The 22,618-nt window shown below is 36.7% G+C and overlaps 1 long non-coding RNA gene across 35 annotated transcripts in view; it reads left to right on the forward strand.

Moving 5' to 3' along the window:
* The window catches only part of LOC123284789 (uncharacterized), a 471,184-nt gene that overhangs the window by 275,109 nt on the left and 173,457 nt on the right, over nt 1-22,618 (forward strand). For 5 of the 35 annotated variants that reach the window (XR_011502323.1, XR_011502320.1, XR_011502325.1 and 2 more), the window contains one exon: nt 1,306-1,403. The exons of the other annotated variants lie outside the window; for them this stretch is intronic. This is a non-coding gene — a long non-coding RNA (uncharacterized lncRNA). The remainder of the gene's footprint in view (nt 1-1,305; nt 1,404-22,618) is intronic. 35 annotated transcript variants of the gene reach the window in all.

Here is a 22,618-nt window from a genome sequence, read left to right on the forward strand (position 1 = left end):
ATGTTAACAGAGGATGAGGCAGCTAGCATTTTAATCCAGCTTTAAATGCTGGCTGCATTTCAGATGATTTACAAAGAGCTTTGAAGAAGAAAGATCTATTACTTGTATTATTTCAAGAGAGAGGGAAAAAAAACTTTAATTCAGTTACACAAAATGAATTACATTATTCAGTGGAGAAATCAGATTTTGATTTCTAAAACAAATATTTTGTTTAAAACCTCTGGTAGAAGTTTTAACATTTATAATACTATTTGAAATTACTTGCCCGTTCTAACCTGTCTCACTGGTCCTGATCTCATCCTCCTACCATCAATACATAGCATAGCACCCAGACTGAGATTGTTAAAATATAGGTCAGATTGTGTCCCTCGTCTGCTCAACAACAACAAATAGTTCCTCATACCAAGAGGATAACACCACAAATTCTAACAATGGCTACAAGGTCCTACAAAATATGGCCCCTCCTCCTAGTTCTCTGACCTCATCTCCTTTGACCACTCCCTGTCTTGGAGTAAATCTACTCCAACCGTAATGACCTTCTCGCTGTTCCTCAGACAGACCTGGTGGGCCCTTCTTTGGAGTCTTAGTTCTAGCTCTTTTCTATGCCTGCAGTGCTGTTCCCCTTGAAAGCCTCCTAGGTTGACACTCTCTTCTATCCAGCCTTGGTCCAATGTCATCTTCCCAGGGATCTTCCCTGGAAAATCAATTTATAATTGAAATTTGTCTTTCCTGAACCTACTCTGGCACTTCTGATTCCCCTTTCCAGTTTTTATTTTTCTTTAGAGCATTTATCACCATCTAATATGCTACAGAGACACACACACACACATTTTTAAAAAATATTTATTCTATTTTTATCTGAATGTCCCCACTACAATGTCAGCTTTGTGGATTTTGTTTTGTTTTATTCCTAATGTATCCTCAACTCTTAGAGCATTGCCTGGAACTAGTAGACAGTTGATAAATATTGGACAATGAATAAGTGAATGAATGAGTAAAAAATACTGGTTATTGAATCTTTACTGTGTAAGGCACTTTTCCATGCACTTTACATTTAATCTTATGATATAGGTCCTCATTTTTTACTCACATTACAGCTGAGGAAATGGAAGCACACAGAGATTACGTAATGGTTGCAAGATGTATAATGGAAATTTGAATTTCTATGATTGAAATCATTGACTAATTTTCCCATTGCATCTTGGACAAGATACAATTTTTTCAGCTTTTAATTCAAGACTCTCTGCAATCTGATCCCTGATCATCCTCCCAGAAATTTGGCTCATTCTCTCTTTTCTAATTAAGCTGAGAAGTTCCCACAGAAAGAAAAACAAATGATGATGATAAGAAGAGGAAAAAGACCCAGTGTAATGACCCTTGACTGAACTCCTAATGTGTACCAGGTACCATGCACATCAGTATATGTACCATCTCATTTAATCCTCACCACAACCACATGGAAAGACTGAGGCTTGGAGAAGCTAAGTAATTTCCAAGTGCACACAGATAGTCAAAAGTCCAGCCTGTAATTTGACCTGAGACTCTGACCTCAAAATCCCTGACATTAACCATACATTAGACTGAGCTGTAATTTATCTCTGTATGGTGCCAGCTGCACTATATTCTGTGAGCAAATGACTCTACTTGGGGTGAAAATGCTGTTGCAACTTCAGCTTGTCTTCTGTATTAGTTTTTTTATTGTTGTGTAACAAATGTCCTCACATTTTAGCAGCTTGAAACAACAATCGTTTAGTAAATCACAATTCTTATGTAGAAGTCTGACCCAACATAGCTAGGTGCTCTGCTCAGGGTATCACAGAGCTGAAATCAAAGTGTTGGTTGGACTGCAATTCTTTTTGGAGGCTCAGGAAGAATCACTTCGGAGGTCATTCAGGTTAATGAAAGGATTATTTTGGTTGTAGGACTGATGTCACCCTTTCCTTGCTGGTTGTCAACTGGGGGCTGCTTTCAGTGTCTAGAGGCTGCCCACACCCCTTGCCACATGGTCCCCTCCATCTTCAAAGACAGTAATCACACTTCAAATTCTTCTCATGATTTGAATCTCTGACTTCCCCTTTTTCTGACCTCTAGACTCATATTCAAAAGCCTCGTGTGATGAAGTCAGGGCCACTCATATAATCTCCGTGTCTTAAGGTCAGCTGATTTTGGAGCTTAATTACATCTGCAAAATTACTTTTACCATACAATGAACCAAAACTATGGGAGTGATATCCCATTATATTCATAGACCTAAGGATTGTACACGGCATGTATACCAAGGGGTGAGAATATTGAAGGACATCTTAGAATTCTGCCTGTCACACCAGCTCCCTACCTTCCCATTCCCTTCACTCTGCATCAAATATCAATCCATTCTTCTATAATTACTTTGTCTCTTTCTTGGAAAATTACCAGCAGACCCGTGTGAATCCTACCCACACCCAAAGAAGATTGGCCATTTTCCTTGGGCCCTCCATTCTATCTTATTTTTCAGAGCTCTGAAGTTAGGCAGAGGGGAAGAGGAGAGCCAAAGCAGAAAGTTTTACATGCCATGGGTATTGGTTTCCTCTGACTAACGTAAAAAATTAACGCAAACTTAGTAGCTTAAAACAACACAAATATTTTACCTTACAGTTCTTTAGGTCAGAAGTTTGACATAAGTTTCACTAGGTTAAATGCAAGGTGTCTACAGGGCTGCATGTCTTTCTGGAAGCTTAAGGTGAGCATCAGTCTCCTTCCCTTTCCTAGCTTCTAGTTGCTGCCCATACTCCTGGTTCCATGGCCCCATTTCCTCCATCTTCAAAGCTAGCAGTGTTGCATCTCTCTAAGCCTTCTTCCACCATGAGTTTCTCTTTCTCTCTATCCATAGCCAGAAAAGGTTCTCCACTTTTATGGACACTTTTGCTTAGATTGCGTAATCCAGGATAATCTCAAGGTCTGTATCTGTGATCACATCTGCAAAGCCCCTTTTGCCATGTAAGGTAATATACATTCACAAGTCCCACTGTTATAGTGTGAATGTCTTTGGGGGGCATTATTCTTCATTGCACATCATGTTAAGAAGTTTGGGCTTTCTTCTGAAAGTGAGTAGAATCATTGAAGGAGTTGTGTCACAAAGTGGCTAAGACAGATTTGCATTTTAGAAAGATTCCTCAGTTCTAAGTTTCAAAATAATGTTAGGGGAGTGGTCGTATTAACTAATAGTAACTAACTTAGTGTGGAGTACTAACCACATTCTTAGCACTGTTTGAAGTATTTGCAACCCTTAAGATAATTAACCCTTATAAGTTAGATACTAGTATAATGGCAATAGCCACCTTCTATGGATGATAAATATATGCACAAAGAATTTAAATAACCTTGCCCAAGATTTTGCAACTAGCAAGCACCAGAGCCAGGATTCAGTCCAAGAAGTCTGGCTTGCAGACTCAATGTTCTCACCGCTATACAGAGTCACCCTTAACGATGCAAAATGTACCTCCTCCCAGACTTTCAAAGAGGATGATGGATGATCAGGCATAGTGTCAGGGAACAATTGACAGGTGCAGTGGGACATGCAAAGAGGCCATAAAAAGGGGGAAGGACTTGAAAAAGTAGAGAGGAATGGACAAAGACTTCCACAAATACCTTAACTCTAGTCAAGTCTATGTTCTTCCTTTTCTATAAAATAGGATCCCTGGCCCTCTAATTGCTTGATTCTTTAAATGCTTGAAAGAATGAGTCAGGGGCAGTACAGAACAATATGTGCTGATGGGTGTAGACGCCCCCTTTGATTGCTGCTTTGCGACTTTCACAAATAACTAACCACCTGAGAACCTGTCTCCTTCATACTGAATTCCACTTTGATTTTTTCATCCTTCTTGATTCTCATCTCTTTGTACCAAAATTGTATTTTTCCAAAGATGTTTTCAAAGGTGTTTTTGTTCTCATTTAATAGGTTCAGTTTTCAATGTTTGGGCTGAAGTTGAGGAGGTGGTTTATGAAAAGTGAATACATTTGAACAGCGAAGTTTCCTGTGAACAGAAATACAGTATTGTTCCACTGTGAAGTTCCTAAGAGCCAGTCTCTGCTATTTTATTTCTAGATTTCCTTCCAACTTCTTCTTTAAAACTTTTCAAAACGACATCAAACAGCCTTCCTCTTGCTATGAAACAGAGAAAGCCCTCTCATCTGTAGGTGGGCTGGAGGTGCAAGGATTCTCAAGCAGGGACAACCGCGACTATTGTTCTTGTAAAATATATTAACTTAAATAAAAAGAAAACTTTCCTTTCTAGCTACTCACTGTGAAATACCTCCCCTATATGTATAATTCTTAAAACTAGAGATGGTCACAGAAAGAGACAGCCTGTCAAAAACCAGATAGTGATCAATCCATGGGCACGTCCTCCAAGAAAGGGACACTCATGGCAAAAGAAAGAGAAAGGAAAACAACACTTATTGATAATCCATTTTTTGTTAAGCAAAGCACATGTTACTTACTTTATGTACCTTAAATCATTTGGGTTCTTGAAAGTTCTCTGAGCAAACTATTCATATCCCCATTCTACAGATAAAGAAACTGAGATATAGAGAAGCTGGGCAACATATTCAAAATTTTTGTGAGCGATGTGACCAGTGTTTGAATTCAGATATTTCTTGCCATAAAAAAATCACATCACTTACCTTGTCAAGTTAGTATCATTCTGAGAAATGATTATTTATGAAGGTTTCTGCTTCTTATAAGAGATATAATAAAACCATAAATTTAGCAAATGTACAGAGAGAAAAATATCATTTATTGAATATCAAACATGCATTGAATATCTAACATACCCCTGGACCTATACGTTAAAGCATGACTTAGTAATAGGATACATTAATTCCTCCCATCGAAAAGCTTTTATTATAGGTTGAAAAGTAGCATTTCGTATCTATAGTAGAGTTAATAAGTAAGATAATATTCAATTGATGCTCAATTTTATAGCACAGGCAATAATATTCTCTAGTATTTCTTCAGCACTTTTAAATTTGCAAATATTTCCTAATGCATTATCTCACTGAATTTCCCATCCTTCCATGAGACAGGCATTGCTTGACCTCCTGTACTCTCATTAAACTGAGGCTCAGAAGTAGTTCAGCAGCATGAGTAAGATAAAGCAGTTAATAAATTGTGAAGCCAGACCTAGAACATTGTTCTTCAGCTACCAGGACATAATTCTTCAGGCCATTTAGTCTGACATCGTAATTAATCTATGAATAGAAACAATGAAGTCTTATAGATACAAAGAGAAGACAGTCTCTGTAGGACAGTCTAGGACAATTTGCCCACTCGGAAATTTTTCATCCTCTACTCTTACAAAAAAGATTTTCTGTATCTTTCTTCATTTCCTAGTCTGATCCCTGTGACTCCAACTTCAAATTCACACTTGATCCTTTCAGAATTTCAGTTACTTTTCTTCTAGAGTATTCAGTTTGGTTTATACCTCTCCATATCAATATCCCCTGTGGGGGTTAGAATTTTCTTCTATGGACATGGACCCTGAGAATCCAAACTCCACATATCTAGGCTAGTGGTGGTTTCCACTGCAGCAAAAACTAGAACCAAAAGCAGTTATTAAAGGTAAAAATTCTAAGGGGAGGCTTGGAGCAGAGGAGAAACTAGAGCTGGAAGAAGCTGTACAACATTAACCTTTTAAGTTAAAGACTGAGAGTTTAAGGCACTCCTTAAAGATATGATTTTGAAAAAATGGATAGGATACAGTGAAATAGGAGGAAGGACACGGGAGAGAAAAGAAGAGACAGTACTATGAAAGGAATGAAGGTGGATTGAGCACAGTGTGCATGAAGGAAGAGAGGGAGAGAGAAAACATTGTTCATTAAATTCCCAAGTTGTCACACTGCAAGCTTATCTTCAGTTTTTCTTCAGCTCTTGAATTATTTGTAAGTACATACGTGTGCACCCACATACACACATACTCACAGATATACCTGTTACTAAAGCTTGACAGAATTTTCAATTTCTAGTTAGAAACACACGGGCACAAAGGGCTGTGGAGGGTTTTGTAAAGATGTAATCATTCCAAATGTACAATTTTGTCAGTTTGCTTTTATAACCAAAGCACTGCGTGAATTTCAAAGCAAATACAGTCTTTGTTATGTTAGAAAGCTCCGAAGTCACTGTCTTAAAAAATAAAGCGGAAACAGCTTCAGGAAATAGTTGCAAATCTCAAAGGCCCAATGTTTTGATGTATGACTTGTATTAGTAATGTCCTAAAGAAGTCATACCTAATTGATGCCATTCATTATCTGTTTGACACTTTATGATACATAAAGATAAAAGGGGAAAAGGAAGAGGTCTAGAAGTTGCTGACCACCTACTATGTGACAAGAATCAAGCATGCTTCTCGATATTTTCCATGTCATTACCTTCCCACAACAGTTCTACATTGTCAATATTATGTATAGTTACAAGATGAAAAAAATGGGAAACAGGGTAAATAATTTTGCCAAGGTCCAACATCTAATAAGTTTTAGAACTAGGCTATAAGTTCAAGTCTGTTAGTTGCCAAAGACTGTAATCTTCACACATTTTTAGTTGTGTGATATGTTTAGCCAATGTATATATTAGTTTCAGCTTGGATGATGTACATATATGCCCAGAGAATGGGTATAACATGACCTCACTTGATTTATTCATTTGTTCCATTGATGTATTCATGAACTTAGTTAGACTTCAGTGCTAGTTTTAAGTTCAGAGATGAAATGCACTGTATATATACTTAATAAGACTTGTCATTTAAATATCATAAAATTAATTGCAGAATTTGTCTATGCAAACAACAGCAATAAAAATACTTTGCTCCTACTGTACTAGTCAGAATAGGCTAACGTATTTCATGAAAAAGTCCAGAGGGCTGACCCTGTGGCTGAGAGGTTAAGTTCACGCACTCTACTTTGGTGGTCCGGGGTTCCACTGGTTCAGATTCTGGGTACAGAGCTAGCACTGCTCATGAAGACATGCTGAGGTGGCATCCTACATAGCAGAACTAGAAGGCTCTACAATTAGAATATACAACTATGTACTGGGCAGCTTTGGAGAGAAGAAGAAAAAAGAAGAAAAAAATTGGCAACAGATGTTAGCGCAGGTGCCAATCTTTAAAAAAAAAAAAAGAAAGAAAAAATTTCAAGTGTCAGTGGGTTAACACAATACTAGTTTATTGTTCTCTCACTTTACAGTCTAAATGGATTGGTCAGTAAAAAAGTGTGTGGGGAAGGGCTTCTGCCTTGTGAAGTTTTTCAGGGATCCAGTCTCCTTCCTTCTTGGAATACCACTGTCTTCAGTAAATATAATCCAACAGGAAGAGACCTTTCGTAAGGCGTGTAGAGCACATAAAACTCTCAACCCAGAAGTACCACACATCAGTTCTGGTAATACTGTGTTACCCAGAACTGGTTACATGGCCCCACCTTGATAAAAAGAAATAGAGAATATGCTTCTGGCTGTAACCTCTTCCAAATAATAATTCTAAGCCATGAAAAAAGAAAATAAATTTTTGGTGGTCTGCAAGCCCTCTCTTTCACTGTCTATCATTTGGTCACCAAATATCCAAGCACATCTGTATTTGGCTTCTATTACTACCTAACAAATTAAAACAAAATTAGAGCCTTAAATCACTGTCTCAAAAATTCTGTACCAATTTTCAGTTCAAGCACAGCCTATCTGGGTTCTTTGTTCAGATTCTCATAAGGCTTCAACCAAAGGGAGGATCAGGGCTGTATTCTCATCTGGAGACTTAACTGGGGAAGGGTCCAATTCCTAGTTCTCCCAGGGCATCAGTGGAATATTTATTTCTTTTGGCTATAGAATTCATAGCAGCTTGTTTCTTCAGTGCTAGCAATGGTGAGAGAGGAACTCTAGAATGTTCCTGCTAATGAGATGATTTTATATAACATAGCATAATCACGGATGCAACATTTTATCACCACTGCCATATAATGTAGTGTAATCATGGGAGTGGAATTTTGCTATTGGTGTTTGGTGATTGCTATCAATCTATTGGTTAGAAGCAAGTTGCAGATCATGTCCACATTTCGGAGAAGGAGATTATTCAAGTATGTGAATATCAGAAGGTGGAAATCATGAGGTCCACAAAAAGATATTTCTTCTCATCACAAAACAGTTTCAGCTCTTCTCCAATGAAGAAAACCAAACATTCCACTCAGTCACTATATCTAGCTTAAAATAAAGGATTTTGTGGTGAAGTACAGTTCCTGCCGTGACATCTGAATGTGGCTACTCTGCATCCAACAACCTATAAACTAAAAATATAAGTGATCTGCTCCCACACACCAGTACATATATCACAACAATAACAGATTGAAGTAAGTGCAGAATGACCGCAATAAAACATTTTCTTCAAAAATGGAAGACTAAAAGGTCCACACCAGGCACCAGTCAACAGCAGTTATGGGATCCTGCTGGGTGGACCCTGTGTAGGAAGTTTCTCCTGGGAGCGGGAAAGTTACTTGACTAGGCACTGCTTCTAATCTCAAAATAGGGGAAAGAATTATTTTCAGAAATAATTTTCCTTCAGTAAATTAGTAGGCTACTCATCTATTAGCTTCCAGTTGGTTCCATGTACTGGGAACTAGATCTAAACTCTTTCTCTAAGCACAGTTTTGAATTTGCTTTTACTCTTCCTCTTGTCACTCACAGCACCCTGCTTTCTCCACGTCTCTGTCTCCCTCTTAGCTTAATGGTAACTTTAAACTATCGGAATTGAGTGAGAAGGATACACTCTTAATCTGATGGTTTTTGCTCCACTGGGTTCTAATTAGTCTCTGTTGCTTGCAGGCTTTCTCAACTTTATTCCCTGCTATTTTATGTCTAGAAGAAGTTGATTTTTCTTCCAACTCAAGGTCTCAAATTTCTAGATGATTTCTTTTCATTTATGCTTGCAAACCAGTTAATTCTTTCCTGAAGTAATTTCTGTCTTACATAAATTGGCACAGTCAGTGACTACCAGCACACATTACTAATATTCTGTTTTCCCACTTCCTCCCCTAGAACTACAAGTTGGTTTGTCACAATGTAACATAGCCACCTTCTTTTTAACCTAAAATATCCATTTTCTTTTTGCCTGCTAAGCCACAACATCATAGAGATATATTTTCTCAGGCGACTCCCAATTTCTGACACCAAATATTCAATCAGTCAGAGTTTGATCAGGAAAATACAAACCATTCTAGGAATTTTGAACAAAATATTATGTAATACAGAGATTTAGAGGCTTATAAAACCATTGAAGTAGTTGGAGTAGTTGGGGATCAGGGTTTTTAAATATGTATTTACATAATATTTGGCAAGACTTAATCTTATTCGAGAAAATGTTAGTGGCACTGGAAGGAAAAGAGAAAATTGTATGGCACAGAATAAGCATTTATTGATCTAATTAGTTACAGAGACATTGTTCCATCCTAGAGTCTTGGAGATGAACTTAAAGGTCAGGACATCTGCCAATTGGCCTGCAGAATTCCATCCAAGGATTATCTGATATAAAAAGAATGATAATGAAATAAAGACAAAACAATATTCTGATGTTTTTACTGCAGATCTTTGGTATTTGTATGGGAGCGTGTTTGCATTGATGTATTTTTGCCAAGGGGGATGAAAATATCCATGATCTCTTTCTAAACTTCTTCATACCTAATGAGCTAGAAGGAAATTTTCAGTCTTTGTGGCCTAGGAGTGTTACTCTACTAAACAGAAAAATAAAGAAAACATAGCCTGAAGGCATATAGAAGCTCCTCTGAGAGCCCACGCTGGCAGAGATCACCATTTAACCAACCTCATAGGGAAGGAATCCACTTTTATGTTCTTTCATATCTTGAATAAGCCACTTAAATTGGTACCTCATCACGAAAGATGGTAAGTTATCATTTTCACAGATGTGTGGAAATTAGATAAAATTAATAAAATGAGTATTCAATAAAAGGTAGAAGATTTTACTTTATTGAAGGCTGAAATGAAGAGGGGTAAGCAAGAAAAGAAAGAAGATAAATAAAAAGAAAGAGGAAAATAGAAAAAAGAAAGAAAGAAAAGGAAACAATGTGAGAACAAGGAATTGTAAACCTAAATGTAAAACAGTGTTCCTAACAAGTGGGCCAGAGATTAACTTCAGTTACACTTGTTGATGAATACTTGTATCGTTGATGTGCATCACCATCTTCTTTAAAATTGCATTGCTTCAATTCACTTCAATGTCAAGTACATGCTGTCCGTGCACCATTCACTCTGCCAGGTGTTAGGAGGAAGGTGGTGCTGAGGGGCTGGAGGTGGGATCTGGTGCAGATGGTGTTACATGCAACTCCAGCAATCTCTGCCAGGGTAATCAGAGAAAGACACCTGCTTGAACATTGTGAGGAGATCGCAGACTCAGGAAAAATGTTCTAACTGGAATGGAGTGCTGAGGGGTTATTTTCTTCATCAACCAAGTACATGATCTCAACAAGATTGTCAACATGTAGAAGTCACCATCCAAGGGTCTACTTTTCAGGGCTGGTCCAGTGGTGCACTGGTTAAGTTTGCATACTCCTCTTTAGCGGCCTGGGGTATCTTGATTTGGGTCCCAGGTGTGGATCCACTCACCCCTTATCAAACTGTGCTGTGGCAGGTGTCCCACAAATAAGGTAGAGGAAGATGGGCATGAATCTTAGCTCAGGGCCAATCTTTATCAGCAAAAAGAGGAGGATTGGCAGTGAATCTTAGGTAAGGGCTAGTCTTCTCCTAAAAACAAAAGGACTGTTTTTCAATAGAATGGTAAAAACATATTGTCATAAATATAAGTTGATGAGAATTTTCAATTTCTGAAGACAAGATACTGTAGACATTGGCAATCACAAAATTAAACAAATTAAAAAATAAAATGCTATTATATTCACTTCAAAAATAGAATGTCAACAGTTCCTACACAGCTGACAAAGTATTTCCCACTGTCTTCAGGGTGTGTGTTAAATTATAATGAAAATTCTTATTTTAATAAAGCTCCCCATGGTTCCTCATAAAAATGTTCAGGAAAGTTTATTACCAAACAAAAATCATTTTGTTTCCAAACAATTCTTTTGGAAAATGCTTAAATGATCCATGAATTGTTTGAAAAGTATTTCCTCTTTAGAGAAAAAGCAAGATGTAATGAGCAGGCTTTTGTTTGGAACAGATCTAGCTTCAAATTCTAATTTTTCTATTCACTACCTTTGAATCTTTGGACCGGTACTTAAATTTCACTTGTTAAATGGGGGAAGTGGTGGTCTTGGAAGTATTAATTATGATAATAAATTCTCAATAAACACTTTATTGCATATGCTCAATAAACAGTAGTTGTTATTATTATTGATCTGAGTCTCAGATTCTAGTGCACACTCTGCGATTCTATCACTATTCTACATCCACTACAGCTCATTTAAAAAGAGATCAATAAAATGGTTAATATCCCTCCTTAGTATGGCTTTTTCTGTTTGTGTCTTATCTTCTCTCTGTCAACAAAACTCATTTTCTTTGCTCATCCCTAACAGACAATGGAGATAAAACAATCCTAGTTCGCATGGCCTGGAATAATTTAGTTCAAAAGAGAAACCAAGAAAAGTCATGCTGTCTCATACATGAGACCAACTCTCCTTATTTGACCATAACAGAAAATGTTGGGAGTAAAATTGAAAATGAGTTATCAAAAATAAGAAAAGGCTTATCTCTGTAGGAAATGAAGCTTTTGTGGATTTGTCAAACTCCTGGCATCTAATTGTGTTGATGAGCACCAAATCCACTGAATCGTGGAGTCTACAAATAAAGCATCAATTTTTCATTATCTTGACTGGGTACATGGTTTGTCCTTCATTACACTCTTGAGACAATTTCTCAAATAAGACACCAGTAATTTCTATCAGAAAATACAAATGCAGAAAATAAAAGTGGCTATTTGATGAGAAAGCCAAGCCTCAACATATTCAAGGGGCTTTTTTCCGTCAGTTTGTAAATAAGGATATTTGTCCCTTTCTTCCTCCTTTCCTTCACTAACAAACTTCTTACAAAAGTAATTTAAACTTATGGTCTCAGCTTCCCCACACATTTCTTACCTTTGCATGTACCTTTTCTGCTATCCACTGTAAAAAAAAACTTTCTCAGAAGGTTCCTCATGCTTTATCAATTGCCTAAGCCAGTGATTTCTTAATTTGACAAGCTCCTTCTGCAATCACCCCTTTCTTTGGCACTCAAGATATTGTTCTTTTCTGACTCTCTTCATACATTTTAAATTATTCCTTCTCAATCTTTGCCAAATTTGCTTGTTTATTTCTTTGTCCCTTCTCATGCATGCTCCCGTATTCATTAGTCTATACTCTTCTTTCTCCCTCTCAATCTCTGTCTCAATCTCTCTCTCTCTCCCCCACCCTCCTTTACTCTCTCATTTGTCCATCTCATCTAGTCACAATGGTTCCATTGTTAGTTTTATGTAGATAAAACCAGGATCTACAATTTTAAAGCTTTCTTCTTAGGTGCTGATCCTCATTTCCAACCGAATTCTCATTCTCTTCACCTGGATCACTTGGCAGTAACTGATACAAGATTCTTTATTTCTTCCATGGCCCTATTACCTTCAAAATGGCATTATGTCATGACTCTCTAAGAAGTTTCCCACAGTTGCATTAAGTCCATCTTGGTGGGTACTTCAGGGAAGGGTATTTTCTTTACCTGTCTCTACACAGGATACCTTGTCCAAGAGGATTGCACGTGTCCCACTCTATTAGAAGGCATGGTGCTTGCAGGTGTTAAACTCCAGAGACCATGCCCATAAAAATTACATTCTACTATTTTTGAACCATCCACTTATTCATTCCTTGTTCATTCAGTCCACAAATATTGAATGTCTACTCTGCATAAGTCATTGTATTAGATACCCAATAAATTACAATTTCTTAGATTCCAAAATTCTTTGGGCAACCACCTATTGTATTACATATAGTAATAGTTGCCTTGTGTTAAAATTATTTGCATAAATTTATTATTTCTCCTCAATATTCTGCTTTTGGGGTAGGAGTATGCCTTACCTATCTTCATATCCCCTACAACAACTTGCTGCCCATAGTTAATTAAAAAATACTTGTTGAATGGATAAAGAAAATGTAGTAATACATATATAATGGAACATTATTCAACCTTGAGAAAGAAGAAAATTCTGCCATTGGTGATAGCATGGATGAAGCTTGAGGGCATTATGCTAAGTGAAATAAGTCAGACAGAGACAGACAAATATCATAAGATCTCACTTACACGTGGAGCTTGAAAAAAAAGAAAAGAACTCTTAGATACAGAGAACAGATTTGTGGTTGCCAGGGGTGGGGCAGGGGGAGGTGAAGGGTGGGCAAAATGAGTTAAGGTGGTCAAAAAGTACAAACTTCCAGTTACAAGATAAGTAAATCCTTGGGATGTAATGTACAGCATTGTTACTACAGTTAATGATACCATTTGTATCATTGAAAGTTGCTAAGAAAGTAGATCCTAAAATTTCTTGTCACAAGAAAAATGTTGTAATTATGGGTGGTCATGTATGTTAACTAGACTTATTGTGGTGATTACTTTGCAATATATTCAAATATAAAATCATCATGCTGTATACCTGAAACTCATATAATGTTATAAGTCAATTATATCTTAATTTAAAATTATAACTTTATATGAACTCAAATGGATACATTCAAATGTTTACATGAAAGCTAAGCAGGTGCCCTAGTGACTCAAAAGACTCATCTTTGGTGGTTCCTTACCTATATACACCCAAATTTTGAGACAGAAAGAGAGTCTTAGTCCTCTAATTAGCAACAGAGCCCAATTTCAAGGAGAGTGGAAAATTCACAGGAGATGGAATTCCCCGGTTCAAGTCCTGGATCTGACCCACACTAATTTTATGCGTTGTACTTCTTCTTTAACTTCCTTGTTCCTCAAAGTCCTCATTTATGGTGTGAGGAAATAATGCCTGTTTCTTACCTGTTGGTGTTACATGAGGATTAAATTGGAAAATGTAGATGAAAATCCTTTATAAACTGAAAAGCAGTATACAAACATAGTAATTATCCCCCCAAAATTAGTATAATACTTAAATATAAGAGGTGCTAAATGCGTATTTATTGAATGAATGAATTAATGAATGAATAGCCAAATAAAGAATTGATCTGCTCTGCCTCCAAACCCTCTACCCTCTGACTCAGTGAAGCAGAGCATGTTGAGAGGTCACTTATAGGTTTGATTTTTATTTTTAATACTTAGGACTTTAAATTTTTATTACTTAGAATGTTATTCAGTATACTTAAATATACATTCACAATGGGAAGTGATCATGTAATGAATAGAAGATGATTAAGAGCTGTGGCAGATGTTGTTAGTTGCCGGCACAATATCTATTTTCATGTCTTATGAAATTACCTCTGGACTGTGTCAATGAGACCAGCTAAATGATCACGCCCAAGCCGCATTGCAGGGAGAGAAGGTCAGGGACATATAAGTAGAAGCAGAAAGTTCTTTAAAGATATTACTTAACTGGCAAACTCCCTTTTTGTCCTTCCCTCATCGTTCTTTTTCCTTCTTGAAACATGGATGAAAGTCTAGAGCTTCAGTGACCATCTGTCACCCATGAAGAAATCTTAAGGATAAAAACCCAAATGCTAAGGAAAGCAGAGCAGACAGACAGAAGGAGCCTGGGTCTCTGATACCACCATGTCAGTCCTGAACTGATGACATCTGACCTAAATGCTCTGTAAAATAAAAATGAGCCCTTATTTGTTTTAAACCACTATTGTTTCAGATCTCTGTTACTAGCAACAAAACACAATTCCTAACTCTCATAGGAGCCTCGTTTTTTTCCCCAAAGTTTTGTTTGCTAACATTTAAATAAAGAGAAAAGAATTGCCAAATTAATCAGTTTAATAATATAATTAATATATTTCAATGGAATGTGAATCTGGGACACATCAATAAATGAAAAGCGAAGAAATAGAAATATAAAATATCACTGACATAATATTTACTAAGTATAACACTTCCCAAGCTAGAATTTAATTTTGTTTAAAATATTACAACACCTTTAAAATTCTGTTTTCTTCACTGGATTATATAGTTTTAAATACTTTATTTTATAATCAATACATTTGCCATCTTCTAACTATTCAAGATTGTCTCTGCACTAATAGTGATGGATTAGTACTGAAAGGTCAATAAAGTTTCCATCCAAAAATCCTTAGGAAAAAAACTTTTTAAACTTCACGGAAAGTTACTAAAATATTTGATAGTTATCTTCATCAATAATTTGTGGGATAAACTACTTGACTACTAGTATTTTTACTCTAAAGAGTAGATCTGGCAAAGGCCACAGGACTTCTACCACGTATCTGACTCTTAAGAAATTATTCTCTGGTCACAGTATTTATGTACTCAAGAAAAACACTAATTCTGATTGTAGTTGGGAAAATTTACATTTACTTACACAAGACTGGGAAGAATGCTTACTTGATAAAACTTTTTTTTCACAGTGATCTCAAAATAAATTAATAGTGCAACGTTATGGTCTGTGTTGCTTCCCCTCCAAATTCACATGTTGAAGCCCTAACACCCAAGGCGACTGTATTTTGAGGTAGGGCCTTTAAGGAGGTGATTAAGGTTAAATGAGAACATAAGGGTGGGGCCCCTAATCAACCCAAGGATTGGTGTTCTTTGAAGAAGGGAGATAGTTGCTAGAGATCCCTCTCCTTCCACATGAGCACGGAGGAAAGGCCACGTGAGGCTACAGCAAGAAGGTGGCCATCTAGAAGCCAGGAATATAGCTTTCACCAGAAATCTAATTTGCTAGCACCTTGACCATGGATTTCTAGCCTCCACAACTGTGAGAAAATAAATGCCTTTTATTTAAGCCAGCCAGGCTGTGGTATTCTGTTATGACAGCCTGAGCAGACTAATACATGCAAAATATTATGCAATATATAGGGGAACATATTGAACTTCAGAGTAAATGTTATTCTTAAAGTCAATATTTGTAAATTACCTGATTATTAATTATTACTATTTTCTGATTTTAACCAATGCGTTCCTTAGAAAATATGGAGAAATAGGAGATGTATGAAAAGAAAAATAGTGCCAGGCTAGCTCTCCTGATAACAACCTTCCCAAATTCCTATTAAATCTCTAAGGCACAAGAAAAAGATAACATGTTGTTTTGAAGCTTATCAACCCAATCTTAGAATCTGAGAGAAAATTACATCAACTATTTATCCTGTTGAACCAAATTGAAATGTGCAATTGTTGTTCCATCCACTTCCATGGTGCCAATTGCAAAGGGGAAACATTCCCATGTTTAGATGCGAACAATTGTTCCCCTCTTCTTCTGTTTCAAGGAAGGACCTCCTTTACAGGGCTATCCTATAAATGTGGCTTCACTCCTTCCTGTGGGAAGCACAAGTTCTTTTCTTCTATCAGCCTTAGCTCTTGCGGAGGTGGCACTGACACGTGAAGGCTTGAGTTTGTCTTGCTCTGCCTGGGACCGGATAGGTTTTCCAATTCAGTGTAGAATAATAGCAAGCCCACTTCACCACAGGCCTAAGTCCAAATTCTCTGCCAATTTTATTATTAAGGAAGTGAAGTTTAATTTCAATATGCCTGGATTCTGCATCAATCTTCAGTTGATTCAGATATAGGGCTCAAAAAAAAATGCTGCTATGTAATAGCCCCCTTAAAATACTAGGAAGACCTTTTGTCAACTTTCCCTAATTTTCAAGGGCATGATTTGTTTTGTAACAGTCAGAAAACTGGGTTATTATCAGTTTTCTGTGATTTCTCACCATGTTTTCCAAGTGGTGTCTCTCTATTCAGAAAATGCAAAAGGAGAGACAACTTGTCTAGAAATTGGGGTAGGGATTTGTATGTGGCTGGTAGTAGCATAGTCCATCCTAAGAAGAGTAGCAGGGGAGGAAAAGATTACATTTCATCCAAGAAGATCTCCTGGGTGAAAATACTTTAGAAGTGGTTCATAGGACTATAAGAAAGATAATCTACTTTTGATTGACACCCAACCAGCAATAGGTTAAAACCCAGGGCAGTATGCACAGGATGGCATTTGGCAAATGCTGAGTCTGCGTAGATATCCTTCTTTGAAAAATAAGGAAAATAGTTGGGCCATTGTAATAAAATATAAAATGTGCAATAATTTGACTAGTGACTTAAGGATCATGAAAAAAATATAGTGCAGAGTAAAGTAAAGGGAATATTTTCATTAAGACTTGTGGATAACTATCCTCTTAAAATTACTTATGAAGGAAATTATTTTTATGTTTATGTTTTTAGTTACTTAATTTTAAAAGTCAGTGAAGCAGACATTCTCTGAAAGAACAACAAATCTTAAGAAATGAAAAGATAATATGATGAAAATAAAAGGAGGACGGTTAAGATATGAAGGTGTTTTATTTGTATGTAGAGTAAAGCAGTAACAGAGAAGATTCTAAGCATGGAAAATAGATAATTGAAATCCTACTTAAAAATTGTAGGTATTTTTATAGGGAAAAACAAGAACAATTGAAGAGAAGAAAAATCAATGATATATTTCTTTTCAAAATCTTGACATTTAAAGGACCTAAATGAAAAGCTTGAAAATGCTCATGGAAAAGAAATAAAAAGGATGTACATACAGGCATATTCTGGGTACTATTAGAGATACAAGCTAAAGCAAAAAAAAGAAAAATCACATGACTATTCAGGAAGCAATAAACAGTTACTGATAGAAAGAATTAGGTTATTCTGTGTGTTATTGAATGTTAGAGTACAAAGGAACAAGGCTTCAAAATACTGGAGAAAATTTAAGGTTACCAAAGAATGTTAAATCAGCCAATTTGTCATTCATAATGGAAAAGAATAGAGATATTTTCAAATAGCATGAAAATATTATTATATAAAGACTCAAAATTATACAGTAAAGTGACTTTAAAAACACTTCATGGTGGCCGGCCTGGTGGAGCAGTGGTTAAGTTCACATGTTCTGCTTTGGTGGCCTGGAGTTCGCTGGTTCAGACCCCAGGTGTGGACCTACACACTGCTTGTCAAGCCATGCTGGGGAAACCATCCCACATATAAAGTAGAGGAAGATGGGCATGGATGTTGGCTCAAGGCCAGTCTTCCTCAGCAAAAAGAGGAAGATTGGTGGCAAATGTTAGCTCAGGGCTAATCTTTCTCCAAAAAAAAAAAAACAAACAAACATAAAAACACTTGATGATTTGCTTCAATTGATGGAAAGAAAAATCAAAATTAGAAACAACATAACGACATGGGAACAACCTGAGAATATATTGACAGAAGAGTGGGTAAAGAAAATGTGGGGTATATATATACAATGGAATATTATTCAGCTGTAAAAAAGAAAGAAATTCTGTAATTTTTGACAAGATGGATGAAACTGGAGGGCATTACGCTAAGTGAAATAAGCCGGAAGAGAAAGAAAAATACTGCATGGTATCAGTTATAAGTGGAAATTTTTAAAATAAATTGAGCTCATAAAAACAGAGAGCAGAAAAGTGGTTGCCAGGGCCTAGGGGGTGGAGAAAATAAGGAGAGGCTGGAAAAGGGTACAAATTTTCAGTTGTAAGATGAATAACTTCTGAGTATCTAAGGTATCACAAGATGACTACAAACAATAACACTATATTGTATAATTGAAATTTGCTAAGAGAATAGAACTTAAATGTTCTCACCAAAAGAAAATCAAAAATAAAGATGTAAATATGTGGAGTGACAGAAGCGTTAATTAACTGAATAGAGAGACTCCTTTTTTAGTGTATACATATATCAAATCATCATGTTGTACATTTTAAGTATCTTATAATTTGTCAATTATGCCTAATAAAGCTGAAAAAAAGAGAGAAAGAAGGATCATAATGGAAAGCTTATGGTTTTAAAGAACTTAGGGGTCTTCCCTTGTTTCATATGTACCCCGAATTCTATAGTAATCGAGGTCATATGTTTTTCAGAGTGTTCTTCCCTTGGGGACAACCTTGGCCCTTTCTTGCTGTTGTCTTTTGGTAGTATCAGCAACTGTGTTCCTTAATAAGCAAGCTTTACCCTTGATATGTTTCATATCATTTAAAACAATTTTTGATACTATTATTTTCCATCTTTTAACTATGGCCAAATGTTTGGGACACAGTGCCAGGAAAATTCTCAAACAAACTCTTTTATTTTTGCTTTTCTCTTTCACTGAAGAAGATAGCATTGAGCTAAATATGGCCATTTTAACTATCAAGGAAATGAAAAAATAGTTTTCTGCAACTATGGAACACTGTTGAATTAATGGAGTCATTTTTAAAAATCTGAAGATAAATAAACCATACAGGAGCAAATTATCTTATGTCATTCACTCTTTCACTGTGTGTTTTCAGTGCCTGTAAGTGCCAGACATTATTCTGGACTTTAAGGTTACATTTGTGAGCAAAATCAGTATGATGCCTGTGAGGGACTTTATAGTCTAGTAGGTGATATAGGTAACTACGTTGGCAATTGTAGTAAGAGTACAATGTTAGGGATAAGTACAGATGTTTTCAGAGCATCAGTCTTCTATGGCTAATCCTGTGTTGACTTTTTTGTTTTGCTAAAATGTCAGTATAGAGAGCTGGATTTCTACCAAGGAAAATAATGCAATGAAGAATTACAATAAATATTCTAAAAGGTTAATGGTGGTCATCTCTGGGTAGTAAAATTATGAGAAATTTTTACTTTTTTTTTTTTGGAGGAAGATTAGCCCTGAGCTAACATCTGCCACCAATCCTCCTCTTTTTGCTGAGGAAGACTGACCCTGAGCTAACATCCATGCCCATCTTGCTCTACTTTGTATGTGGGACGCCTGCCACAGCATGGCTTGACAAGAGATGCATAGGTCCACACCCAGGATCTGAAGCGGCCTGGGCTTCCAAGGCTGAACGTGTGACCTTAAACACTGTGCCACCAGGCCAGCCCCTAGAAATTTTTACTTCTTTTCCTTCTTCATTTGAATATGTTTTCAAAAATTTTCAAACTGAGAATCAGAAAATCGGAAAACTATGTATATAAACATTTTTCTATCTCATATTACAAAGATTAAAGAAAGTTTAATAGTAGAAAGGTTAGGACTGTCATGTTCATTCCACTATTTTTACTTTGATGTCTTTTCCGAGTTCCTGAGATGAGAATGCATTACTCTAAAATAAGGGAAAACATTTTATTATAGCTTAGAGAAGAAAATATGAGATGAAAATATTAATGTTTTATTTGTAAACTTTTATTTTTTTAACTGTAAATGCATAGGCATGTCTAATTTTTATACGTTTAATATTTTCACATAAGGATCTCCCAAGTTTTATTACAAACAATCAAATGTCATTAAAGTGTTTTCATAAAATTTTTCTGTATGGATATGCTATTCTTTACCATTCCTCCAGACACATGGCTGTGATAGCATTTTCACTATTACAAATAGCAATCCCATGAGCAGTTTGTACTGAAATATTTGTCTGGATCTCAGAATATTTCTTTATGATGGTCTTCCAGATCTAGCAATACTGGAGCAGTGGATGTGAGCTTTTAACCCATTTGAGATATAGCCAAATAATCGTGTATGAGTGGTTTACGTCTTTATAATCTTTGAGTTTGTGTGCAGGCTCTGCTCCAGATGGAAAATAACCCAACCCCTCTAAACTTCAGTTTCTTCCCCTATAAATTAGGGCTACTACTACCTCATAGTCTAGACTAATGATTAAATGAGGGGATGCATTCACCGGAATTTACACAGCATTCAGCACAGAGCAGGCATCAGCAATTATTGTTTTCTCCCCTCATCTCCTGGAAGATAACTACCCGTGCTGCAATCTCACTTTTCTACCCCAAATCCTTTCTGCATTACACTTTTCATCCAGCAATCAGCAATGCCCCCCTAGCTCTGCTTTTTGTAGCTCTGTCTTACTTTTTACATTTCTTATTCCCAGCTACATTGGCTGTGTCCCATCTATATTAGAAGGAGCTTATCTTATTTCTCTACTCTATAAATAACAGACTGCTGATAAGAATAATAATGGAAAGTCAGATTGCAGCAGAGCAGAATCAGGGAGAAAAAAAGGTAACATTGAGTGAACTTCAACAGGGAAGAAAAGAAGTATAGTGGATAACTGATTCTATACCCAGAGGTGATGGATGCCATCAAGCAATAAATATGCAAGGAAAAAAAAGTCAGTGTGAATACAGAGGAGTGAAAAGAAATCAAGGAATAGCAAGAAAGCCAAACAGGGTACAAAAAGAGAGGTCTTGATTTAAGAGAGTGGAAAAATGGATAAGAGCATGGATTGGAGGATGAAAGGCAGAGAGTGCAAGGGTGAGGGAAGGTGGAGTCCACTACGAATGCCTTTCAGGCACAAAAGGAAGACAAGATCCTTGAAAGAGCCAGTGATGCCAGCAGAGAGTGACATTGATAACGTATTGATGTTCAAGTCCAGGGGAAACTAGATAGAATTTTAATCACCTGCAGATGGACACAGAGAACAAGAGCAAACATTGAAAATTGATATTTAAAAACAACCACAAACTTGTGTGAAGCTGGTGACTGTGTATAGCACCTGGTCTGATGGGCTGAGCCAAAAACAAACAAATTTTTAAAAATAAAATTTTTGAAGTGAGTCCAGCTTTGAGATGTGTCCAACCCTTGAGTGGCCTGTGGTCCCTAGTTGTCTCCATGAGTGGTAATTCTAAGTCTTTAAGGTTGACATCCCCTTCTCTTCCTAAGGGTGGAGCCCTTCAACAAATTTCCAACGGGAGCTTCTATCTCCAAAGAGGGCTGCCTGATGGATCTTCTTGAAACATAGCTTGTAGAACGCCACCTCCTTATTCCAAAAGCTTTGGTGGCTTGCTACTGTCTGCAGAGCAGAGCCCAAGTTCTGGTTCTGGCACCAAGATCACCACCACAAAGCACCAAATGACCTTTCCAACTGGACTCCTCATATACCTAGTAAGATGTCTTGGACTCTGGAGTCTATAATCTTTTCATTAGTTTATGGGCAGATGCCACTGCTTTTTGTCACTTGAATGCGTTAAGAAGCAGGGCCCAAAGCCCAACCCAAGGGCTTCACAAGCTCTATATTGTTGAGAAAAGACTGTTTACATCATGTGAATGATTCTTTAAGGGACATGACAATGATCCTCATCCTAAGTGCATGCACATATGATCTCATATGATCCTCACAGTAACTCTATGAAGTAAAAATTAGTTTCCTCATTTTACAGATAAGGTAGGAATCATTATCCTCATTTATCACAGAGGAGTTAAGTAAAGTGCCTAAAGTATGTGCTAGTAAATTCCCAAGCCACTGTTTGCCACCATCTTGCAAAGCCTATGCTTTAACAACCATGTATTCTCTTCTGGTCCCCCACGAATTTATTCTTGAAATATTTTATGCTGGACTAAAGTGTTGGTTCTTCCCTGATCTTTTATCTTGGTATTGTGACTGTTTGGGTATGGTTTCCTTCTTGTTGAGTCTTTAAGGTTGATATATCACACTCCATTTGGAAATATTGAATTCCTCTTTGGAATATCCCATG

Source organism: Equus asinus, chromosome 3 (assembly GCF_041296235.1).
Source record: "Equus asinus isolate D_3611 breed Donkey chromosome 3, EquAss-T2T_v2, whole genome shotgun sequence".
NCBI classification, from domain to species: Eukaryota; Metazoa; Chordata; class Mammalia; order Perissodactyla; family Equidae; genus Equus; species Equus asinus.